Source organism: Drosophila obscura, unplaced genomic scaffold, assembly GCF_018151105.1.
Source record: "Drosophila obscura isolate BZ-5 IFL unplaced genomic scaffold, ASM1815110v1 contig_4, whole genome shotgun sequence".
NCBI classification, from domain to species: Eukaryota; Metazoa; Arthropoda; class Insecta; order Diptera; family Drosophilidae; genus Drosophila; species Drosophila obscura.
The window spans coordinates 5,373,472-5,397,495 of NW_024542828.1; the positions used below are offsets into that span (position 1 = coordinate 5,373,472).

At 38.1% G+C, this 24,024-nt stretch overlaps 2 non-coding genes across 2 annotated transcripts; both read right to left on the minus strand.

Moving 5' to 3' along the window:
* Window positions 1-18,652: 18,652 nt before the first annotated feature.
* On the minus strand, window positions 18,653-18,724 carry Trnaw-cca. Its single transcript has one exon. It is a non-coding gene; the product is annotated as a tRNA-Trp (tRNA).
* A 192-nt stretch (window positions 18,725-18,916) lies between these two features.
* Window positions 18,917-18,988, minus strand: Trnaw-cca. Its single transcript has one exon. It is a non-coding gene; the product is annotated as a tRNA-Trp (tRNA).
* Between the last annotated feature and the right edge of the window lie 5,036 nt (window positions 18,989-24,024).

Sequence of the window (24,024 nt, forward strand, 5' to 3'; positions counted from 1 at the left end):
ACATCTATAGAGAGAAAGAGAGAGAGAGAGAATGAAAAAGGGAGAAAAAAAAAACGATAGAACATTTCAGCGGATATTAAAACAATAACAGGCATAGATTTATCCTTCAGGGGCTCCGATTTTGGCTGCTGATCCCCTTTTTGGCTCTCCTTCTGCCTCCGTCTGCTTTTCTCCTTTTTTTGTTGACTATGGAAACTCCCTTCTAACTCTCATCCTTCTTGTCTGTGGCTGTGGATTCATGAGGCTTCTTTTTTGGACAAGCAACAAAAAAAACTCATTTATTTGGCCTTATGATAACAACGACTACAACAAACGCAGCAAAAACAACAACAACAAAAACATCAGCAACAACAACAAACAAAGAAAAAACGAAAAACACAAGGAGTCTACTGTCAGCAGCATGCCCCCAAAGTCCATGACCAGACTCAAAGCCATAGTCAGAGCCGAGAGTTTTCGGTTTTTTTTTGGGCAATAAACGATGCTCTGATGATACCCTAGTTTTGTTTTTTGGGGAATGGCATGCACTACGACAACAAATGAAGGAGTTGAAATGAGATTTCCTAAGAATACAGTAATAAAAGAGTTTTTAATGGAATTTTAACCGTAAGAAGGTTTTAAAACAAATATTTTTAGATGATTCTTTGCTTCAAATAAATCATTGATTGATTACTGAATCATCACCGATTATTCAATGATTCTTCATTAAAATTTTGCTGATTCCTCATTGCACGATTCACTTATTCATCACGCATTCATCGTGTATTCATCACTGATTAATAGCAAATGCTTAACGCATCAAAAGCCTATGTTTTATTGCTGATTTGTAAGAGCTTCATCGTACATAAGATTCCTTAACAAATTCGTCTTAGTTTTGCCAAAGATTTTAGGGTAGCAACCTAGTCGAACAGTCAATTAAACAACACATTTACTTGCTCCTCTCATTCCCATTCGCCTACTTAATTTTGTTGTGTGGCAAACATTTTGCACATCATTTGATGGCACATATTCGCTGTTGCGACAATAACAATGGCGAAAAAGAACCAGAGAAACCAGCAGCAGCCAGCAGCACGTTTTATATTCCATAAGATATATACATATACAGATACTCGTAGATATATATACTGTGTACTGTATATACTGTGTAGAAGGAGTCCTTTATTGGCAGACGATGTATGGCCATGTAATCATGATTTTAAGCAGCTTTAATATGATATTCTCTGCCACTCGAAGAGCCCCAAAAGGAGGCAATCCCTAAAGCAGGCATTTGGGGAACATTTAGAGAAGGGGAAACAGAAGAAGAGTCTGCAGAGAGAAAAGCCAAAGGAAGCCTCCTCCTCCCCCTTAGGCATGAAATTTTTATTATTATGTCGAAAGTTTGTTCGCTTTTTTCTGTTTTTTGTTTTTGCGGGGGAGCTCATGTTATTCGAAAAAGATGAACCGATGGTCCAGTCAGCAGATAGCGAAAAATAAAGGATGTATGTATGTAGCACAAAAAAAAATAAGCATCTCTCCCCACCCCCGTAACAACCATCCAACTCTCTTTTTTGGGGAGTCTCATCGTAATGTCCTGCATTTAATCTTTCAGTATGGCGTGTCCCTTTGCTGGGCTTTGATTTTCTGGCTCTGCTTTGGTTTCTGCCACCATCCCGTCCCGGACTTTGTTTTCTTTGTTTTTATGCTCGTCAAAATGTGACAACAAATTGGCTTTTGACGTGCTTAATGAGCGGCATTTTCCCGGTCCACCTCTTCCCCTCGATTTACTTTATTCCTTTTGGCGCTTAGTTTGCCCGCTTCCATGCCATTTGGCTCTTTGCTGCTCGCTGAAAGATTTTACGAGAACATTGCCATGTTCTTATCGTCGCATTAGCATGAGAGGCGCCTCATGATGGTCCTTGTCCTGCGACTCGTTCCGAAAGCTGATGCAGAGTATGTAGATTTTTCGATTGCTGCTGGAATTGCCATATGAAGTGCCAACTCTTTGAGGATAAGCTGGCAAATGCTGGTGAATTTTGTTGGGTCAGTGGAACCACTGCTGTTTTTTTTTGTTTGTTTACGAGTGGAATGTTGTATGCAAAGTGTTGGTTTAAGATCGAATATTGAGATTAATTGTAGGTGGAACAAGATTTAATCAATGCTCATGGGTTTTTTTTAACCAAAAGTAAAGATATTTCCATTCGCAAAAGAAATTAAAAATGGGTTTAAAAATGTAGTAAAAATATCAAAATATGCGTTAAGAATAGGGGTTAGAATCTGTGTAAATCTGTTATGAACAGGCTATCACTTAGGTTTCAATTGGGTATAAAACGGGCTAAAAATGGATCATTATGGTACAAAAAATAAAGATCAAGAAAAACATATTTTAACTCCCACTAAAACCATTCGAACAACTTAAATTCTTGAATAAACTTCGCTGCAATCCACAGGCTACAAATTTAAAAAATAAAAAACAAATCCATTAAATTGTTATAAATTTCATAGTGTTCAAAACGCCCACAGCCATCTTCAATCTTCCTCCCACACAGTTGGACGTCATCTCCCCTACAAAATCCCTCTAAAATCTTTGAGCTTTCTGTTCCGTTTCTTAAGCTGCCTCCTTGGCTACGCCTCCCAAGAATCGTAAGTCCCTAAAAAGTCATCTTATCATATGTAAACCATCTAGGGGAAGGGAAGGGCAGAAAACCTAACATTTAAAAGAAGGAAAAAAAGAACACAAAGGCACACAAAATTATGGCGCCCCTGACAACAAAAAAAAAAAAAAAACAACAATCAAAAGAAAAACCAAATAAGAAAGAGGAAATATAAGGAACAGAGAGTGCAAGTGCAGGGCAAACAATGAAAAAAATAAATAAATCCCCAACCAAAAACCTCAATGAAATTTATTCATCATCTATTTATTCATATAATTTTGTTTGTTTGTGTTTGTGTGTGTGTGATGAAAAGGGAATCAATTAATGATAAAATGTCAAGGTTTATGAGGCATCGGGCGAGCGATCTTATCTGTTAATCCCTCCTCTCCCGCTCCCCCACTTCATGTATGTATATGTATGTATATATGTGTAGTTTCTGATGTTTGTTTTGTTTTTGTGGCTTTGCAGTTGATAAGCGCAACATTCAATTGCGTTTATTTATTTTTGTTTGATTGTGCTGCTCAATGCATATAATTAATAATACTTGGAATATAAATAGTGGTGAAATGGGAGGGGAATGTACTATAACAGATATTCGCGTGTGCTCCATTTGACATTCAGAGAGGGGGACATTCCAGGGTCTTGTGTGGGGGTGCCATAAATAATTGATGGAAACTAAATGTAGGACCACAACCCCTACCCTGCCCTGCCCTGCACTTGAACCCCGAGGATCTCTCCTGTTCATTGAAGCGCATTCACATGGAATAAAGTACACAATTTTTCGCTCAAAGAAAAGTGAACCCGAATAAAAGCCATTTTTTCAAAAGGAAATAAAGTTCTTAGTGGAGGAAGCTGTAGAGGAAAATGTGTGGCAGTAAGGGGGCTGCTCATGGAATTATATTTAATGTTTGGGTTAAAAGACCAAAAGATGTGACTAAATATGTGTCCGAGAAACAAAACAAAAGAAATAACTAAAATATGTATAAGGAAAATCAAATAAAAATTTAGTTTTGCGAGTAATTACGAGTATAAACAAATAATAATAATATTAAATCACTCAATAATTTATTTTCAAAGAATTAAATTTATTTTCAATTAAATATTCGAGAAGATTCCTTTAAAATATGCGTATTGAAAAGATAATAAATGTATCTAGTTTTTTTTTTGTCTGGTGTGTATTCTGTTTTCTTCTATTTCACATTGAAATCTTTTTTTTTTTCGTTTCCGAGTTCCCGAAACTCAACAAACTTTAAACTTTTTAAATCAAAAATTATTTCCGTACACTTCCATGCACCCTTAGAAATTCAATGTGAAATTTATACCAGAATCATCACGAGGAAGGAGTGGGAGTGGCCCTCGCAACACTCCCAATAAATTTTCGCTCCTAATTGAAGATTTTGCGCTCATTAAAAGTGAAACATGATATTTTTTTGGCTAATGGAACTATCAATTATCGCTAGAAATTCTGTGAATATTCCATCAAGAGTATTTCATAAAGAGTAATTAACCTGACAATTATACAGAAATTGTGTGTTAAATAATTAACAAAAAATGTTGCCCCATGTTCGGGTGTGTGTGGGGTGTTGTGGGTGGCTTCCCTTATCGATAAACAGATAAGATATCGAAGGTAAAAACAACAATCGATGGCAGCGAAACAACAAAAAAGGTGACTAATTGATGCACAGAGTGGGAGAGAGAGAGAAAGAGAGTGAGGAAAACATGGCATTGGCGTGACAGGAAACCACTCGAGAAAATCACTCGAGACACGACCACAACCACCACAATACTCGCACATATACATACATACATATATACATATCTATCTATCAAGGTGGTAGGAAAAACAGGATTTAACTTGGGGTTAAACTTAATTAGTGGTAGGACAAAAGTGGGGAGAAAAGTGTAAGCAAAAGTAGGGGCTGAACGGAATGACAATGAATACAATTATTATGGCCACACAAGGAGAAGGCAAGGAAAAACCCCCTTGAAAGTGGCGGCAGAGCCGAAGGGAGCGCAGCGCAGGACACACACGTAAGGATCATTAATCAAATGTCCAGACAAGTGTAAAGTATAAAAGGAGCCATCGTCGCGGCACACACACACACACACACACACAACCACAGCCACAGGGGCCGACAGTCTGGAAAAGTCTTGAAAATAAAATGAAGTATGCTCAGACAGGACGTCCTGCCCTCCTGGAAGATGGCGCCTGAAACACGTACCCTACCAGCACCAGCAGCAGCAGCAGCAGGGAGGGGTGGAGTCGCAGCAGCGTCTCGTATATTTTGAAGAGCCCCATAGCCGTAGGCCCAAACAACAACTGCAGTCGGTCTTCTGCTGCCTCCTGCTCCTCCGTGTGGCAAAGTGCCACTTGAGGCACCTCTGCCTGTTGACAATAAACATTGCGATTTATCCACCCCCCCAACGACAGCATGCCCTCCCAGCACCCAATGATGCCAGCCCCAAAACGATGATAGAAAATGTTAGACAACGAACGCACTTTGTCAGGCAGCTGGGGGCACGTTCTGCTCCATTCTCCGCAACAAGACACAGAGAGAGAAAATCTAATAAGCGGCTGTTGAAAACAATATTAAGCAGCAGATGTGGAGGGGAATGGAGGAGGTTTTCCTCAGCTGCGATGAGGAGGAGACGGAGACGGAGACTCGACCGCATTGTTGACACGGATGACATTTTAGTGTGTCTCCTGTACGCCTGGCCTGCCCTGCCCTGTCCTGTCCTGTCCCAGGTGTGATTAATTCACGTATTGTTTGTTGTCGCCTCCACCAAAACGCGCCACAGACCAAATGCTATACTCCCAAGCGCCTACAGGAGCCGGAAGAGAATATTTTGCAGTAGCAGAAGTAATACGAGGAGGTGCAGAAGGAGCCAGCAGCAGTCGCAAAAGCCAGAGGCAGAGGCGTTGGACAGTAGCAAACATTTTGTGTAATGGAATTTTCATGGCTTTTCCATGGTTCATGGGGTCGGAATGAACAATCGTTTTGAGTAGCGGCGGAAAATTGGAACTGTGCGTGAAATTTTGGGGATGTTGTGGGAGTGGGAGGAGTGACAGCAAACACAAATTATGGATGGTGCGCGTAGATGAGTGATTTACGAGCTCATTTCGAGGGGGGAAATTGTGTGAGAGAATCTTGAGAGATCTTGGAAAGATCATTAAGTGTAAGGAGGGCAGAACTTGAATGTTTTTAACAGTTGCAAAGTAAGAGAGAGAGAGAGAGAGAGACAAGTAAGAGAGAGAGAGAGAGAGACAAGTAAGAGAGAGAGAGAGAGACAAGTAAGAGAGAGAGAGAGACAAGTAAGAGAGAGAGAGAGAGACAAGTAAGAGAGAGAGAGAGACAAGTAAGAGAGAGAGAGAGAGAGACAAGTAAGAGAGAGAGAGAGAGACAAGTAAGAGAGAGAGAGAGAGAGAGAGAGACAAGTAAGAGAGAGAATGGTAGAAAATAAACTTTTATTTGTACGTACTTCCATACTACATTTTTTTCTATATATTTTGTACAATTTCCTAAACCCTTTGCCCATATCAATTTAAAACAATTTAAACATTGCAATAAACGCAATTCTACAGCTTGAAAAAAACATTGATTTTACGCCGCATTTGAAATGCAATAGAAAAGCGCGAAAAAATCATGCAAACAATTGTTCTGCTTTACTTTGAACCCACCTGGAACTCCCCTGGAACCCCCCGTGGAACCCCCCTGGAACCCCTCTGGAATCACAACCTTTGAACAAAATTACCTGCCATATTATACGGTTATTAAAGGTATCCCGCCCTCTCTTCACGCTCCCCCTATGGGGTCTCCAAAGATCTCTATTGCTGCTCCCTTCTATTGCCACCTGCCTCACTCTATAGCCAATCCCTTTGCTGCTCCCTCTATTGCCGCCTCTCCATCCATCTCTATTGCTAGTGCCTCCTAGTCCGCTAGTCCCTCTATTGCCATTCGCATGCCATGAATTCCCCATGCAGCACCTGCCTCTCCATTGCTCTCTCATTTATTTAAAGCTCAATTAAATGTTATTTTTAGCATCGTTTCGACTGCTCCGACTGCCATGTAATCATTATATTATTTTAGAGCGTAATTACTAATTTCATGCAATTTTCCAGGGCACGAGAGAGATGGAGAAGGAGAGGGAGAGGCCGGGCAGGGGTTGGGGTTGGGGTTGGGGTTGGGGTTGGGGTTGGGGTTTCTCTCCCTCTCAGGGAATCTGTCTCTCGTGTTCCACAATTGCCGCACTTGAAATGCTGCACACATGTACATGTGTAGCATGTAGCAGCTGTATGTTGCTGCTGTTGCCTCGCGCGGTCTTTACTTTGTGTAAAAATTGAAAATAATTAAACTAGAAATTAGTAGAGCGTAACACTTCACTTGTACGAGTACCGAGTACCGTGGAGTACTCGCCCTCGCATTCGCATACTTACAAAACCTAAACTAAAACACAACTTTACAGCTTTTCTAACTGGCTTTTGTGTTGTGTCCCGAGGTTTTCCATTTATCTGCGACCACCCCTCCGCATTTCATGTGTGTGTGTGGGTGCAAATGGGGGCAAGGTTGTTGCAAGGTGTTGATTTAATTAAATGCCCATTTATCCAACGCTCTGTTTTTTGGGCCTTTTTTTTTTTTGGCACAGAAGCTGTGTTTAGGTTTTCCTGTGGCTTTTTATATAAATTTTTGGAGAAAGAAAAATTGCAAATGCAATTTTTAGAACAATAGTGAGATATTCATGGGCGCAAGGAATAAAAAGTACAACAATTGCATCCCAAATTAATATTTCAGTTGCAGATGTTCAATAATAAATTGCATTGTATGCCGTATCCCATACAAAAAATCCTTTTTAAATCCCTTTTTCACTCTTTAGCCCACGCTTTTAATTATTGTTTTTGCCGCGGGACTCTTCTCTCTCTCGTTCTCTATTTTTCTATGCTTTCGATTACCCATTTGATGCCTGAAAGTAATGCCTCAGCTAATCCCAAAAAACCAATTAACTGCTTCGACAATTGGCCAAATTTAATGGCAATTCCCAATGAATGTTTTTCAACGATAGTTTTCAACGACTAATCAGCACCAGCAGCAGCGGCAGCAGCAGCGGCAGCAGCAGCGGCAGCAGCAGCGGCAGCAGCAGCGGCAGCCGTGACATTCTGAAGAGGTGGCGGGGTAGCCGTGGCAGCTATTGAATTGCTGTTTTGGGAAATACGATTCGATTCGGAAAAGTTCTCCCAAAGTGCAATTGATGGACGGTTCTGGCAGTGCATTTGAGAGCTGTTTCTGACGGTAAAATCAATTAAAATTACGGGGTGAAAATCGGAAAACAAAATTCTATCACGCGCTTAATGCGATGGCAGCTAGAAAATGTGAAACGAATGCATGTTGTTTGTTGTGCCAGTAGAGAGAGAAAGAAATTGGAAGAGAGGCATGTCAAATGCAATTGCAACTGCAACAGCGATTGAGAAAAAGGCATCAGAAGCAACAGCAACGACAGAAATACATGCCACACGACAACAGCAATACTTAAAATAATTAAAGGAACATCGCAGATGTTTTGGGTGTGTTTCTATATGTTTTAGCCAATCGATTCTATTTTAAAAAATAGCCTGAACTCTACAGATGGACAGGAAAACAGAAAGAAAAAAAGATTGAACGGAGTAATAAAGAGTTTAAAGGAAAATTTAAAAGTTTTAAGGACGACAGAAGCAAAAAGATTGAAAAACAAATAGACAACGAGAAGGAACGTGTGAGTCGCTTCTTTGGACGCAACTCTACTTTTATACCCGTACTCAGTCAGTATGTAAATTTGTGAGCTTATGATTTATGTAGAGTTTGAAAACTTCAAGCCAGAGACAGGCTATTGGTGCTGATCAAGATAATATATACTTTATTAGGTCGGAAACATTTCCTTCTCTACGTTACACACATCCACTTTTACCACAAATCTAATAAACCCTTAAATTTGTTTGAGTACGGGTATAAAAAGGAAGGGAAAAATCATAAATCTGCTCCAAGTCAATGACATCCCTCTTCAAAGAGTATCAGAGATGTTCTGCAACAGCAACATTTCTGCACTGGCAGTTAGAAGTACGAGAATGTTGCAAATCGCTTCCAAACAAATTCAAAGAAAAGGCCACAGCAACGCTGAGCAACATTTCTTGCCACTCTTCAGAGTGTGCAACTTCCATCGAAAAATTGATACCCTCTCCTGAGAGCTGAGAGACAGGGGAGATGCGGGTCTTAAGGCTGTCAAACGTTTATTTCTAAATGGTTCTTAAATGTTCTTTCATCGCGTTTAATAAAACTTTACTCATAAATGTTTCAACTTTAGTTTTCAACTGTGCAAACAAACGAGCGGGAGGGTTTCGGTTCTTATAATCCCTTCGGTTTCATGCGGTTTATTGTGTCATGGGGGAGGAAGTTTTCATGTCAAAAGTTATTAAAAATCAATTAATTAACGGCATTTCGGATGAGTGGCACACAAATCTTAAACTTAAAGGAGATAATGTGTGAATATTAAATACAATTTGATAAGCAAAAGCAGGTGAAAGGAGAGTAAAAAATAAACCTCGCAAAGTGATATTTAAAGCTCCACCAAATTATGGCAACCATATCTAATAGATAGTACAATTTGGGGTTACTTTTTTTTTAGCACGATTTTATTGATTTTGGATAAATTGGTAGCTTCTTATAAATGACCGTAGTCTTTATTCTCTCCTAGCCCCAGATGATATTGCTTCAACTATCATGCGGGGCTAATACACCCTTCCATTCGTTTTTATAACTTTCTAATAATTGCATAAATTAGCAGAAAATATAGCCCACCCTTTCACCCCTATATCTCCCGAATCTATATTGACATTCCTCGTATATTTGCCATGAAATTAAAGAAATTTATGTTTCATGTGCAAACATTTGCCAAACAATTAAATATTATTTACGTACTGAATGATGCTTACCATTTCTTATTCTCAATCTTCTATTTGCAGGTACCGTGTGTGTGTTTTATTTTTGTACTTTGACTAGACCAGAGCACTCCGTCTCTAGACGGTGGCCCCCTCCCATATATACGTATCTCTCTTTTGCGAATGCGTAAGTCAAACAATATTTTACTTTTGCAAATAAACAATGAAATACGTACAACAGACAATGTAAAAGAGAGAAAGGAAGAGAGAGAGAGAGAGCGAGAGGGAGCAGTAGAAGACAACAAAAGTCACTGCACGAATATGCAAACAATATAAAATGAGACAGATATCACAATGTAATGCGACTAGAAAACTACTCTTTTTTTGAATAATCATAAAAAATTAATAAATAAATAAAAAAAATATTGGAAAATAACTATTAAGTCAGAAAATATTTTATGTGGACTTTCTACAGTGTTATCTATGATGGATATATTCTTATAATGAGCTGTAGCTGAAAATATGTTTACTTTGAATTTCTTTGGGAAACTTAATTTAATACAAAAAAAACCACATAGCATAGTCTCCAATACTCAATCGTTTTGACCGTTGAAGACTGAAAGGCGGGGTAAAGTACATTTTTTCTTTAAATTAAAGATTTAAAAAATCTGCCAAAAGGTGTTAAGCACCTAATGTACCCCACCCTATATTTTACTCTGTAAATCACATATTTCCTTCTCTTTCCCACGCTCTGAGTGTCGCTTCGATTTATGTGATTCGAATAAATAGCATTTGCTGATCCATTATTATACGTTCCGTTTGTGTGTATCTGTGAGTCGTGTGTCGATTGTGAAATATGCTTACACTTTTGTTGTGTTGTGTATTTCTGTTTTGTGGTGTGTGGCTTTTGATAGCCAGCCAAACTGGCCCAAAACGGCCGCATTATGAACTTGACACAGATCCACATACCACACGGGACGGGGGAGTCCATGGAAAGTGTCATTTCATTCGTACATAAAATGGATATACCCCTCATTGTATTTAGCACTCATTTTATAAACAGAGACACACTACACACGGAAAGTATTCCAATTTCCAATGATTCCCGAACGTGTGAAAAAAAAAGAGTTTATGGCAAGGGGAAAGCAGGAGGGTTTAGAGTTACTGTTAAAGTTACGAGTAGAATTACAAATGAATGTTGAATGATGGAACACAAGTGTGTGGATGTGTGTGTCATCCAATGCAGTGCTAAAGATACAATTTTATGAGTAATTGTTAATTGAATCTATTCGTTTCAAATGCACTTAAGAGATGTTTTTCTCACACTTATTAATCCCAAAATTACACTAAAACTTACCCATATTTATGGCATAGTCTCACAGAAGACAAACGCTAGATTTATGCATTTTGAAATGGGCTGCCTTCCCTTCGAATAACTTCACTTTGGGGTCCAATTTACATAACAAATGAATTTTGAATGTGGTTTGGATTTTCTGTATCTCTCTCAGGAGGTGCTAAAAATATGTACATATTTCCAGACACACAAACTGATGGACGGACCAATCATCTTTTATACATCATGGAAGACAGCCACATCTTTGGGTTGACAAAATTGAAAACAAATTTAAATGTTAATGACGTACCCCAACCTAATATATGCCACAATGTGATGCCGCCTTGGAGATTAATGAAAAGTCAAGCTACAACGGGCTGCCCCAAGAGATCTGTGCTGCTGATGCTGCTCCACCCACTCATGCCACACCGTTTTAATGTGTGTGTGTGTGGCACTCGACGATGTTGCATACAATTTGCATATTATAATATTTAACAATTAATAGAAATAAGTACAAGTAGCTGCTGCTGTATGGGAAAGCTGCTCTTGGATTAGATGCTGCCAGGTAGATTGAGGGAAAATTGATAATCGCTTTGTGTGCGTAGTGTGGCGTAGAGCCTCGAGCCTAGGGAAGCCAGAAGTAAAGCCAGAGAATACTTTAACAAAATTGTGTTTATATGTAGGTCGAAATTTAAGTTTCTTATCATTTGTGTGCGCTTTTCAGTTACAACATCTCTTATCTATAGATTTACTATGTACATAGTGTAGTTATCATTTATGAGAAACAAAATAAATTTTTACTAGAACAATTCCCTAAAAGAAACAAAAAAAATCAAAGAAAATTCAGGGCCAAATCTGTCACAGTCAACACTGTTGGGGCCCGCCACTGTATCATCAAATCGATGTGAAGTTCGATAAGGCGGTAGGAATGTCCCACGTGTGCTGCATATGTGTGCATGCGTGTGTGTGGAAGCGCAGAGTGTAAACAAAACAGCCGTTAGACTGCAGCTCTGGTGAGTGTCTGTCTGGCTGTGCAAGCTATATTAAAGAGAAGGTAAGGCAGACTATTCGCATATGAAGGAGAACGCGATAGAGAGTGGACACAAAATAAGGCTCTGCATAGAGGCATTACCTTACCTTTTGTATGGTTTACCTTGTGACTGCGTTTGCTTTTGCTTTTGGTTGTTTTTGTTGTTGAATTTCATCTCACAGCTTCCGAAAACAAAGAAGAATACAAGTAAAAGCAGACTAAAAATCAAATGCAGTATTTTGTGCTGTGACTAAACAGAAGAGTGAGCGAGAAAGAGAGATGCATAGATAGAGCGCCAAACCCATTGAACTGTGGCTCCCTAGCGTCGGCATTGATGTGGAATTAATAAAGCGTAGCCCACCAGCCCAACCCGAACAAACAATGTGTGGGAGAGGCGAGACAGCAGCAGAACAGGACCAAAGAATATAGGATGAGGCATGGCTAGATACCATTCATGGAGTAATTGCCTATTTTATTATTCTAAAATCGATATGGAGAGTGGCAAAGCAAGAAAGAAATAATATTTGTGTGTTGGGAACTGCCCTACCTTCCCGTTTAACATATCCTGCTTTGAACGACACTGCACAGCAGCAGCAGCACCAGAAGCAACAGCAAAGAAGCGCTGAGAGCAAAAGAGATAATTGCAGTCGACGCGAGAGCCGACGTGTCGGTTCATGTGCAGCAGATTTTGGTTTATCTCCCCCCCCACCCCAAGCCCCTCTGTTCGAACTGGAGTCATGGAGCCGTGGAGGGGTCTCTGGGCACTGGGAGATGCTATAAAAGCGATTTATTAATGTCAGTCAGACAAGTGCCTGGCCTGGTGGCGTCAGTGGGTGAGCGAAGACCCGAGGCGCGGATGGGCGGGGTACATATCGTACAACAGCAGCAGCCAGCAGCCAGCGGCTGAGGCTGATTGTGGTTGCAGGCTCTACGAGTACAGTGGGGTACAGAGTGAAGAAAAGTGCACATGTCGGAATTTATTTTGGTATTTTGTGGTCCCTCTTTGTGTGCTGTCCCACTGTGCAGCATAGACTGCTGCATCAGAGGCGAGGCCCATGTTGGTAATCATGTTGCAAGTGATGAGCAGCTCATGTTGCTGTTGTGGCGACACTGACGACAGCAGCTGCAGCAGCAGCGTGTTTACTCTGTCCCTCTTTCTCTCTGTCTGTATATTTCTCTCTCTTTCACTCTGTGTGTGTGTGTGCAGGCAAACACACTCTTGTGTCGCGGACAAAGTGATTCATTCATTCGTCTGGCAACTACTCGCATCGCATCGCCTCGCCTCGCAGCCAACATTAATGTTGATTACATGCCGACAGTTTTGTACATAGACTTGTCATTTGCACCCAGCAACAGTGAGAGGCAGAAGCAGACGGCTGTCCCATTGACGCCGCCGATACACTAACCAGCAGCAGCAGCAGTTCCCCCTTGCCCCTTGCTGCTAGTTGCTACTTTGGCCCCCCCCCCTGTAACCACAGAAGGAGCCAATTGTCAGCATGTTTTTGTAATTTACTTAAATTTTTTAATACCCTTTCCAGAAAGTATTATGATTTTGAGCAGAAAGAGAAACATTTCCCTTGAAATTCTTAAAAGTTTTTGCTATAAAATCTTTAGTTCTTTCATATGTTGAAAGTTTACCAAAATCTATAGAAAAATTGCCCCGGCAAGGGTATCTAAATATTTCTGCCTTTCTTTTGGATTTTATTTTTATTCAATTGTTGCATTTAGTGAGATTTTCGTTTCGTGGAGCGAAACGGAATGCGGCAATTTCTTTTGTACATTTTACTTACTTAAATGTTTCCCTTTCCTCCTTTATCGAAAGTGTCTCTCTCACTCCCTATTCTGGCCCCTTTTCGCCGCCCCAGCCCCTTATTGCGGTAGGTCTTCCCTTCCCTTCCCATCACCCTCTTTTTTCCGGCTTTCTGTTTGTTTTTCGTAGACATTTCTGTTGTCTGTTTGTATTTCGTGTTACATTTGATAATTATCCTAATTATTATGGGAGAAACAGAGAGAGACAGTTATGGGCATGAAAATGTTGCGTGTCAATTAGGGTGTTTATTAGATTTGACTTATAAAAAGGGTAATGGGTGATTAACCCTTTGAAAGAGAAGCCAATGGAGAAGATATTTTGTGGTGCTACCTACAGCAGATAATCCTTCGAAAAAAAGGTATCAAATTTCGTAGAAATTCAGAGAAAAATCACCTTTTAAATGTGTAATTTCTTTGAAAATGTCTAATATAATTTGCCTAAAAGTTTTTCCCCTACATTTTCTTGCGTTTGAATCCAATTTTCTATGATTAAAAAACAGAAATTATAGAACCCACAAAGACATAAATAAATCCCAGCCACAATCCCAACGGCAAAAGGAATGTAATCCCTACAAAGAAATGCTACTGATAAGGGTTAACAATGCAAACAAAAAAAGGGGGGATGGACGAAGCCCAAATAAAATTAAGGATACCCTAGCCACAGCATCGCATATTTCACGCCCAAAGCCCAAAAACAAAAAAAAAAGGGTACGACGACCGACCCTAATTTTGTTGTTTAGTGTAGGAAACCCCAAACGCAAAAATTATGTGAAAAATGTTGCAATTTTCATGTTGAACCTTGGCTCCTGAATTTGGCTTTGGGGCAAGTTGAGAAACCCAAACCGGTGCCTCATCCAATTCCATTCCCCATTCTAGATTCTCCTCTATTTCTAGCTCCCCTTTTCCCTCTTTTTCTCCTCTTTTTTTTGGTGTTTTGTGTTTCATATTTCTATCCGTCCTACAGTTGAGTGAATTTTGACAAATTGTAAAATCCAGAAGTAATACAGCCAGCAAAAAAAGTACAACAAAATGTACAAATAAAATGGAAGTTCTTGAACAACTTTTTACATGTTGTACTACAACGGCACACACGAGAATACTAATGATTATTAATGTTTCATAAGGATTTTCTGGGTGGAAAAGTTCCTTCGTTTCGTTTCGTCTCGTTTCCGTTTTTTTGTTGGGCCCTCAAAGGGGTTTTCATTCTTGGAGTTAAATTGTCTGAAAGATGAGCCCGCCCTTTTTTTGCTTGGAAAAGTGCCGTGTAATTGAAAAGAAATGTAATTCAATCTCATGGATTGTCGCATAAAATGAACCCTTTTTGGGTAAATTCTCCATAGTGTCCCCACAATCGAATTTCAACAATCTTTTGAACAAACGAACGAACAGGAATTTAATGTGAAACCAATTTATTGGTTCGTTATTTTTATTGACAAATAATGCAAATTCTGGAAATAATTCAAATTACTTTGTTTACTACAAATTACGCGACACCGAACGCATAATTATTTACTAATTAAATCACAATCAAAATAGATGGGGGAAAAAACAGTAATAATAAAATAAATTAATAGTTTGTTTAGGCCATGGATATTGCACAGATTCTGGGTGGGTCGCGCCCACAAATTGATTGCATTTCTAAATAAATTCTCATTTCTGGCTAAGCACGACCTGAAATTCTACCATCAATTTTTATTCGTGTGTTAAACAATAAAATTTGGTATTAAAGTGTGAAGGCCATTTACCACCAGGGATGACTAACGTTGCTGTTAGCCCAGAAATTTATCCAAAAAACAAAGATGTTAATTAAAAATTCATGAGATTTTGGCAAATCAATAGTGACTGTTGATGGTTTCAGATCCAGGCTGTACCAAAACATGATGAGGGTTAAGGCGTAGGTCCAAGCTTAATTTAATTAGTAAGTGGAAATGAAGATGGGTTTTATTTTTAGAATAAACGAAGGTTTTTCCATTGGATTGAAGTAGGGAACTGACAAATTTAAAAAGCATAAATTTCAATAAAGTACAAATGATAATTTTAGAGAAAACATATTTTATCATCTTATTTCATGCCCGTGTAATACCGCTTCATGCGAGACTATTTCTGTAACCCTTTAATTTGTAACATACCAAAACTTTTTCCTTTAACAAATTAGCAGACATATCTATAGCCAAAAGCCAAGACAACCCCCCATTTTCAGAGTTCATTCAACCCTATTTGTCACTCCGCCCACCTCGCCACAACGACCATGACTTTTGGCCAAACAGAACAGAATTCTAAGCCAAACACAGAATTCAAACAAAAGCCAGAAATAGTACGGAGTATTCCCCAATGCAGTGTGGCCAGCACCTCCCCAAATCAGATTTCATGCTAACAACTTCCGTCTTTACCCAAAAGGCAAAAAAACAGAAAACATGCAGACGAAAAAAAAAAAAAATGGGAAACTTTGCCGGAAAAGGAGTCGAGGGAAATGGGGCAGGGGAGGAGGACAAAAAAACCTTCTCTACTGGTCATAAAATAGACTATGAATTTCACTAAAATTTAATGTTCTACAAACAAAACAGGGCCGGGGCCAGCCTCTCTGTACAGAGTCCTCTTTAAAATGTTGTTGCTGCTGCTGCTGTTGTTGCCTTTTTAATTGTGAAACTTTTGTCATGGCTGCAACTTGCTGCTGCATATCTGTACAGCAGGATCCTGCAGGATAGCCGAAAAAAATGACTCGTAGAATGGCAAACAAGAATGAAGGGACGGCAGGACAATGGACAATGGCCAATGGACGACGACAAGTGCAAGTTGTTGGGGCAGTTTTTCACGCTTGTTTTTTTTATCTAGAGAAAGGACCTTCATCAACTCTGTCCTTCACTCGCTATCCTTTATCCTTGCGCTATTTCTCTTTTATTTATAAATAATCTACCACACTTTATACCCTGTGCTTTCGCTGCTTTCTGCTGCTTTCTGCTGCTTTCTGCTGCAGCTCCCATCCAATGAGGGCTTATCAAACAATCATTAGACGACGATGGTCCAAAAGTAGAGGAACAACTTTACTGATTTCGTTAGTAATTATCCCCAGAACCACCATCTAAACGAGCAGCGGATGTGCTCTGTGTGCTCTGTACTAGTGTCATCAATCTTTTAAGTTTACGAGTATCTTTCAAGTTGAAGAATAAGTTTAATTGTTTAACAAATTCGAACAAAAGAAAAGGGGGGGTTAATTGAAACAGACATCTTTGATTAGTGGGAGGGCTGTCGCAGTCGTTCTTTAATGCGGATAAGTTTTCTTCTACAAATAAAGATTTTTAATCTCTATGTAGAGAGCCCATGAGAAAGACCATTAAGCTTTTGTAACCGTATGTGAAGGAACCCCAAAAACTATCTTTATTTTCACACCAAAGTTATCCTTAGATATTCCCCAAACAATTATCAAAGCATCAACATTTTGTGGGAAACACTTACCCCCTATAGCCTCATCGTTTTGGCCAACATTTTGAAAACGTTTTAATGACCACAGAAATGGAACTACACAACGAATAAACTTTCCAACGTCCTATATGAATAACTATTACCACAAATTAACAGAAACATATAACAGCAGCAAAAACAACACAGAAACAAAAGGAACAACAACCCGCTCTAGGGGCGGGGGTAGATTCTCCACGGATAGAGGTAGGGCCTCAACAAGGGGATTTAATTAAAAGTTACAACCCGTTAAGGGACCTCTACATTACAACTCTCTCGCTCTACTCCACTTCTCTCTGCTCTCTCCTTTCATTCCTTCTCTATACCTCTTTTCTTTCTATGGTTTTCCCTTTTTCCGCCCTCAGCTGCTTTCTAGGGTTTTGTTGCAGGGTACGCAAAAATATTGTTGACAACATTAAATTTATTTCACCCTTGGGACGTTTTGATACTGAATTAATTGTACAGCAAAAATCAAGGGAATATTGTGTTTATGTGTTCTTTTTTTTGTTGTTTGCTAGAAACTACGAATTTTTGTTCTTTTAGAGGCTTAAGTTTCAAATAATTTAAGGAAATGTTTTCATTTTTCGTTCCATAAATTTTGTTTCTAAAGTTTAAAGTTTTAAAGTTATGGGAATTTTCCTTTACCTTATTGTTGCTAAAGTTATTTGTTGCCATAGCACCAAATGTCATTACAATTCTATTATAACTATAGAAAGGATCACTAATTTGTTGCGCATGAAACTTGCTAAAAATTGTATTTTGCAATTTTAAGTCTCAAATATAAAATGCAATAAAAGTAAATGGTATACCCCAGTCGCAACACACAACATAAAACCAACTTTCATACATTTTCATGGCTAAAAGGTACAGGCAGTACGTTTCTTAAAAAAAAAAGAGAGGGTGCATGCATCATGTGTGCCCTAGCGTATTCTGTGAACAAAACAACAAAAAAACCCAAGTAAAGCCCTTAGTACATGATGATAATAATTCGCAAAGATTTTAAAACTTTAAAAGAAACTTTTCAACCGAAACACATACATTTTATGTATTCTAACTGAAAGAGAATTTTCACTAAATTTTTGCCACCTGAATGACCACAAATTATAAATTTAATAAACCCCGAACTGATTTGAATGAAAATCTGACAGCAAAAAACATATTTACATACATATGTACATGCAGAGTATTATATACATATATGTATATAAATTTTAAGCCCCTTATCACAAACCACAATATGGGAAATGGTGGAAATTCACAGTTTTCCGCCGGAAAAGCTTTTGTGGGTAAAAATATTTCACGGCTTATAAACTTTAGTTTTGATGGAAAGAGGATAGATAAAATCCTAAACAAAGTAACAATTGAAACGAAATATTTGTATTTAATTATTTTTCCCATCAAACCACACAAAAATTGCGATATTCAATCAAATAAATCATGCAAAAAAAAGACGAAAAAGAAAAAAATATATATTGGAATTTAACCAATTTGCATGACCCCGACGTGATTTGAACACGCAACCTTCTGATCTGGAGTCAGACGCGCTACCGTTGCGCCACGGAGTCATATGAAATAAAGGAGTTCTAATCCTTATGCTGAACGATGAAGTATCAAATGGATTAAAACGGGGAAGAAAATATTACAGGTTGGTGCTCGAATCGGGCGGACTTCTGCAGGCGGAATTTCAATCTGAGCAACATTCTTCCTGGATCAAAAAAGAGAATGATCTTTACAAGGAAAAAAAAAAACCTCAAAGATGACCCCGACGTGATTTGAACACGCAACCTTCTGATCTGGAGTCAGACGCGCTACCGTTGCGCCACGGAGTCTCAGGTGTTCATCATTAATTTTGTTCTCTATATAAACTAATAATCTGATAAGATATAATAACTTCCTTTCCCCTGTACCTCAATTCTCTGGCCCACACTCTATATATTTTTGTTATGCTCTAAAAATAAACCAAATAAACAATCAGCCGGTTTGATAAGGCTACGATTTATTATATATTGCTTTGGTTTATTTATTGCTTGTATTATTTCTTGGAACTGTGATTGTGGATTGGGTTTTATTGTCATTCTGCACTAATTAATTCATTTGCGGGGCGGCGGAAAAGTACATATGGTTCTAATGAGAGATTTGGAGGAAGGAACATATACACTGTATTTGCAGGTTTGAAAAAGATTCGTACCCGATTCATAACCGGTTCATAAAGATTCGTACCCGTTTTAATACAGATTTTTAAAGTGTTCATACCAATTTGATAACCGGATGAAACTATTTATTAGAAATTCAAAAATCTATACTCATAATTCATTTGAAAAATAATGATTCAATATGCAAAAATCTTTCAAATAAAGATTATTTATTTTATTCCAAATTGCCTCATATTCGAAAAAAACTCGCTTCAGTACATGTGCGAGACAATTGAACAACAAATACTGCATAGCTGCGTTATTAAATAGCAGATCTCCGCTCGTTCAAAGTCGTGCGTTTTACAGTTTTCGAGGAATGCCGTGATTAGGTACCCTAAATTCCTAAATACATTCGCCCTGACATTGATATTAACATTTCCCACAGCCTCGCAACAATGGAAACGGAACGAAATAGAAACCGTTTGAGAAATGCCGCCTTTAATTACAAATGCCAGCAAATTATTTACAAGGCACGTACTTCAGTACGTATTCCATGTCTGTTTGAAATTTGTAGCATTCCCCCCACCCCAACACAATGGATAAACAACACAGATAAATCTTTGAAGAGAAAACATTTGGTTGAAGAAATGAAAATAATCTTTGGAAGAACTGAAAAACAGTGCCATATATATATATATATATATATATATATATATATATATATATATATATATATATAAATAGGTGAACTGAAAAGCGAAAAATTGCATGATTCATGAATGAAAGAAATGTAAATTTCAAGAAAGTAAATTAATAAAAATACACGCAACAGTGGGCTTTGGGTTCTGAAAACAAAAGGAAATTCATTTGCATGAAAATTGGGAAACCCAAAAAATGCTTTAAAAAGATAAATAAATAAATAGAAAATCCGGAAATTTCCATGGCTGTGCGTGGTATCTATGTATGTACATATGTATTCATTTTGGTAATTACCCCACAAAAACCCTTGGCAACAGGTCGTATGAAAAGAGGTACATATGCATGTACACACTCTGAAGGAGAGGCAGCATTCGGCATAATTATATAAGTCAACATACAAAGTGCCTTACAGGAGGTGCAGATACAGTATGCGGGAGGAACTCCTTTTAGTTGTTGCTGTTGTCAAGTCAATTGCGTAATTAACATTCGTAGAAGGAGCTTTGCAGGACTAGTGGTCCTATCTGTAGGATATTCAGCAGCTACAGTCGGGTGGTGGGAGGCCTCCTTTCCTTTGCAAACCACTCAACCTAATTGAAATTTTGGACTAAAGCCAAACAGCAACATGCAACAACAGCAACAACAACAACCACAAACTACCCTTTCAGGCATTTCCAAAGCAACATCTATATCTGTATCTGTAATTCATAATTTTACATGACTCTCTCTCTCTCTCTCTCTCTCTGTTCTGCGGATTTACTTGTGTGGTGGCTGCTGCTGCTGCTCAGAACTACTACTACTCTTGTCATTAGCATATGCTATTTCAGCCTTGGCAAATAGTTGAGAGCCTCCTTCACTTAGACAAGATGGCTAACAAAACAACGAGAACATTAACAAGTAAGGAAGGCTAGGGGCTGGGGAACCGAAAGTTTAGTTACCCTTCGAGATTTCTAAGGCAGATATATTAAATTATAATTTAATATAATTATATATAATTTTATTAAATTATTTATGATTATATTATTATATATAATTATATACTATAGACTGGCTGAATTTTGAAAGAATATATACAGCAAACAGTGAAATTTATCCCTCGGAAACGGAGAAATTTAATCAAATTTACGGTCATGCAGCAGCGCTCATCGGTCACTAAGGGACTGAGCTACTTATTTGGTTAAAAACCGACAGAATGTAATGAAAATGAAAGACTATTTATGCTATATTCAATAGAAAATACTTTCTTCTTCAGCATTGCAAAATGCGGACCCTCTTCAAAGGGCATTCCAATTCCAAACAGCAAACATCCTTATCCAACCCTTATCCTTGATGCAGTTGCTGGTGCACTAACAGTTTCAATATATGCTTAATGGGCATTCAAAATTCATGAAAATGTTACATTTAATATTCATATTTCTATATATATATATTTGTATCCAAGCTCCTTAATTGAATTGTAGGCAAATTTGAGCAGCAAATTAGTGTTAATAAATTGTTTTCGAAATTCATGTGTTGTTTGTGTGTGTTTTAACTGCTTATTACGCTTCAATTAATTCAATTTTATCTTCTTTCTCTTTAAAGGTAAGACACATTTCAAGGATAACTTTATATAAGATGGTACATGTACTATTATAAACGGAAGAAGTCAGTAGTGATTGATAAATCAGGTATGGAATGGAAGAAACATACTTTTGGGCAGTAAAGAGGTTTAAAAGTCATTGAAATTAAATTAAAGTTATTTAAGAGCTTCATAGCCTGTTCATAGCCGTTTCATAATCGTTTAGTAACATTTTCTTTACCTTTATCGGTTGCCAATTTACACCCGGTAAACAAACGATTCATATTTATGGGATTCCTACTCGTTTCATTACCGATTGGAAGCGGTTTTAATTCCGTTTGATAAGCTATTCACTTGTTTCAACACAATGCACTTTCTTTTCAATTTTGTTTCCTCTAAGCCACTTAATCGAATAAATCGAATGCCTTATCAGCCCCCAGTGTCTATTGGGGTCAGGCCGTAGTGTTGCTCATGGGGATTGCTCACATAGAAAATCGTTCTCGAGGGACCGCATAGCATATATTTATTAATTATTTCTAATGGCAGTGATTCACGCGGTGCGCGTGAGCACTCAATGGCAAATTCGAAATGGGAAATCACGTTCACGTTCGCGATGTGGTGGTTAGTGGCTTAGTGGGTCTCCAGTGGCGGCAGCTCGATAATTTTCCCTCCCCCCCAATGGTAATTAAAATATCTAAATACCGCAAACTTTCGAGTGTCGAGACATTTTTGACGTTTGAATAATAAATATTTCGATTAGCGTTCAATTGAGTGCAACTAACTGTAGATGAGGAATCCTGTAGCTGAGCGGTTTTAGAAGTGTGTGGAAAAACTGTTAATTGAATTGCTCTAGAAAAATCACAAAAAAAAAAAAGAAATGGTAATACATTTCCATTAGGATGGTTCATTAGGGACTTTGGAGATGGCGTGCAGCCACAGAATTAGATGACGACTTTTTGATGATGTTTTTTCATTAGCGTGGCGTTAATTTGTTGTGTATCTGATATCTGGTGGATGTGTTTCTATGTATATCTGTGTATGTGTTAATTGCCCCGATTGCCGCATATCGTGCCATGTTGTTTGAGCCCAAAAAAGGTTCAGCAACCCATTCAACAAATCATTTGACATCATAATAATAATTATATAAAAAAAAAATGTAATTTATAATTTGTTTGGATTACGAAATGATGCGACAGTCTTTTATCTTGTGGCTGTCAAAGATAAGATGGGAATTCTAGCATAGGATGGTATTTTCTAGAGTCAATAAAACAAACTGTAACTGCCACTGTCACTGCCACTGCCACTGCATTTATTTTGCAGCTTTATTTTCTGTGTTTGTCGCTGTAATTTAATTGTAATTATCGGTTTATTAGTCTGTTATTAAAAGTAACTTTGTATATACATACACATGTATATGTTTTTGTGTTTTCCCCCCGAGATTATCAACATTATTATTATATGGTACTCGCAGAATTGATTATCAGCAAATTATTTAAAATTTCTGTGTCTCTCGGCAGTCGGGGCTGGGGGATTGATAAGCCCTGACACGCTCTCAGCTTGTTTTTCAGTTGTGTTTAGACTTCGCGCTTAGCCGGTTCAATTATTTTAAAAGAGAGAAATATAGATACACTAGCGTATTCAACTGTATATGTCTATGTCTTTGTCCATCTTTGGGGTATGTACCGGATTGAGATTGTAAGCTTTTCCATTCTTTATAAGAATTTTCCCCAGAAAATATTTAGTACAAGGGCCGTGTACTGTGCATTGATAATGGCTAGAACTAAATCTAACTATATGTCTAATCTAATAGATAACACTTGTAATCTATGAATTATTTTGTGCCATAAACTAAATTCAGATTTATTTAAATCACAATTTTTATTGGTTTCTTTTAAGGAGCACTTATTTTAGTTAATTTTATAACACTATTCCGGGAAAATCATACATTTAATGCACTTCCAACACTGTAATTACAGCAGTTGTAGTCGCATTGTGGCACTTCCAACACTGTTTATCATAATTGCACAGCGTTAAAGCTGTGGAAACAGTAGATGGACGTCAGAATCAGTCAGTATAAGCGGTGCATTCACATTTAAGAAGCAGTAACACTCCTTTGGTGACTCTCTAAGCTGGCTTTCCATAATATTTCCATATATTTCTCTACTCATTTATATTTTCCATCAATTCTATAAGCAATAGCCACTCCATAAACACTTGTATTTCATATCAAGCATCTTGATATTTATATAATTTTATTTAAGCAAATAAATCAAACGATAATTTGATGGACAGCCTTGAAGAAGCTCTTTAGAGCAAAAATGCGGCATGACTCAAATATATATTACGCTATAATTAGATATAAAAGCTTAAACTTCCGCACATGAGCCGCCACTTGACATTCAATTGAAAAGCGCTAAAAGATTTTAAGCCAATTTTTGAAATACATTTCAAGGCCTGTTATAGCCAAGGCCACAATTGA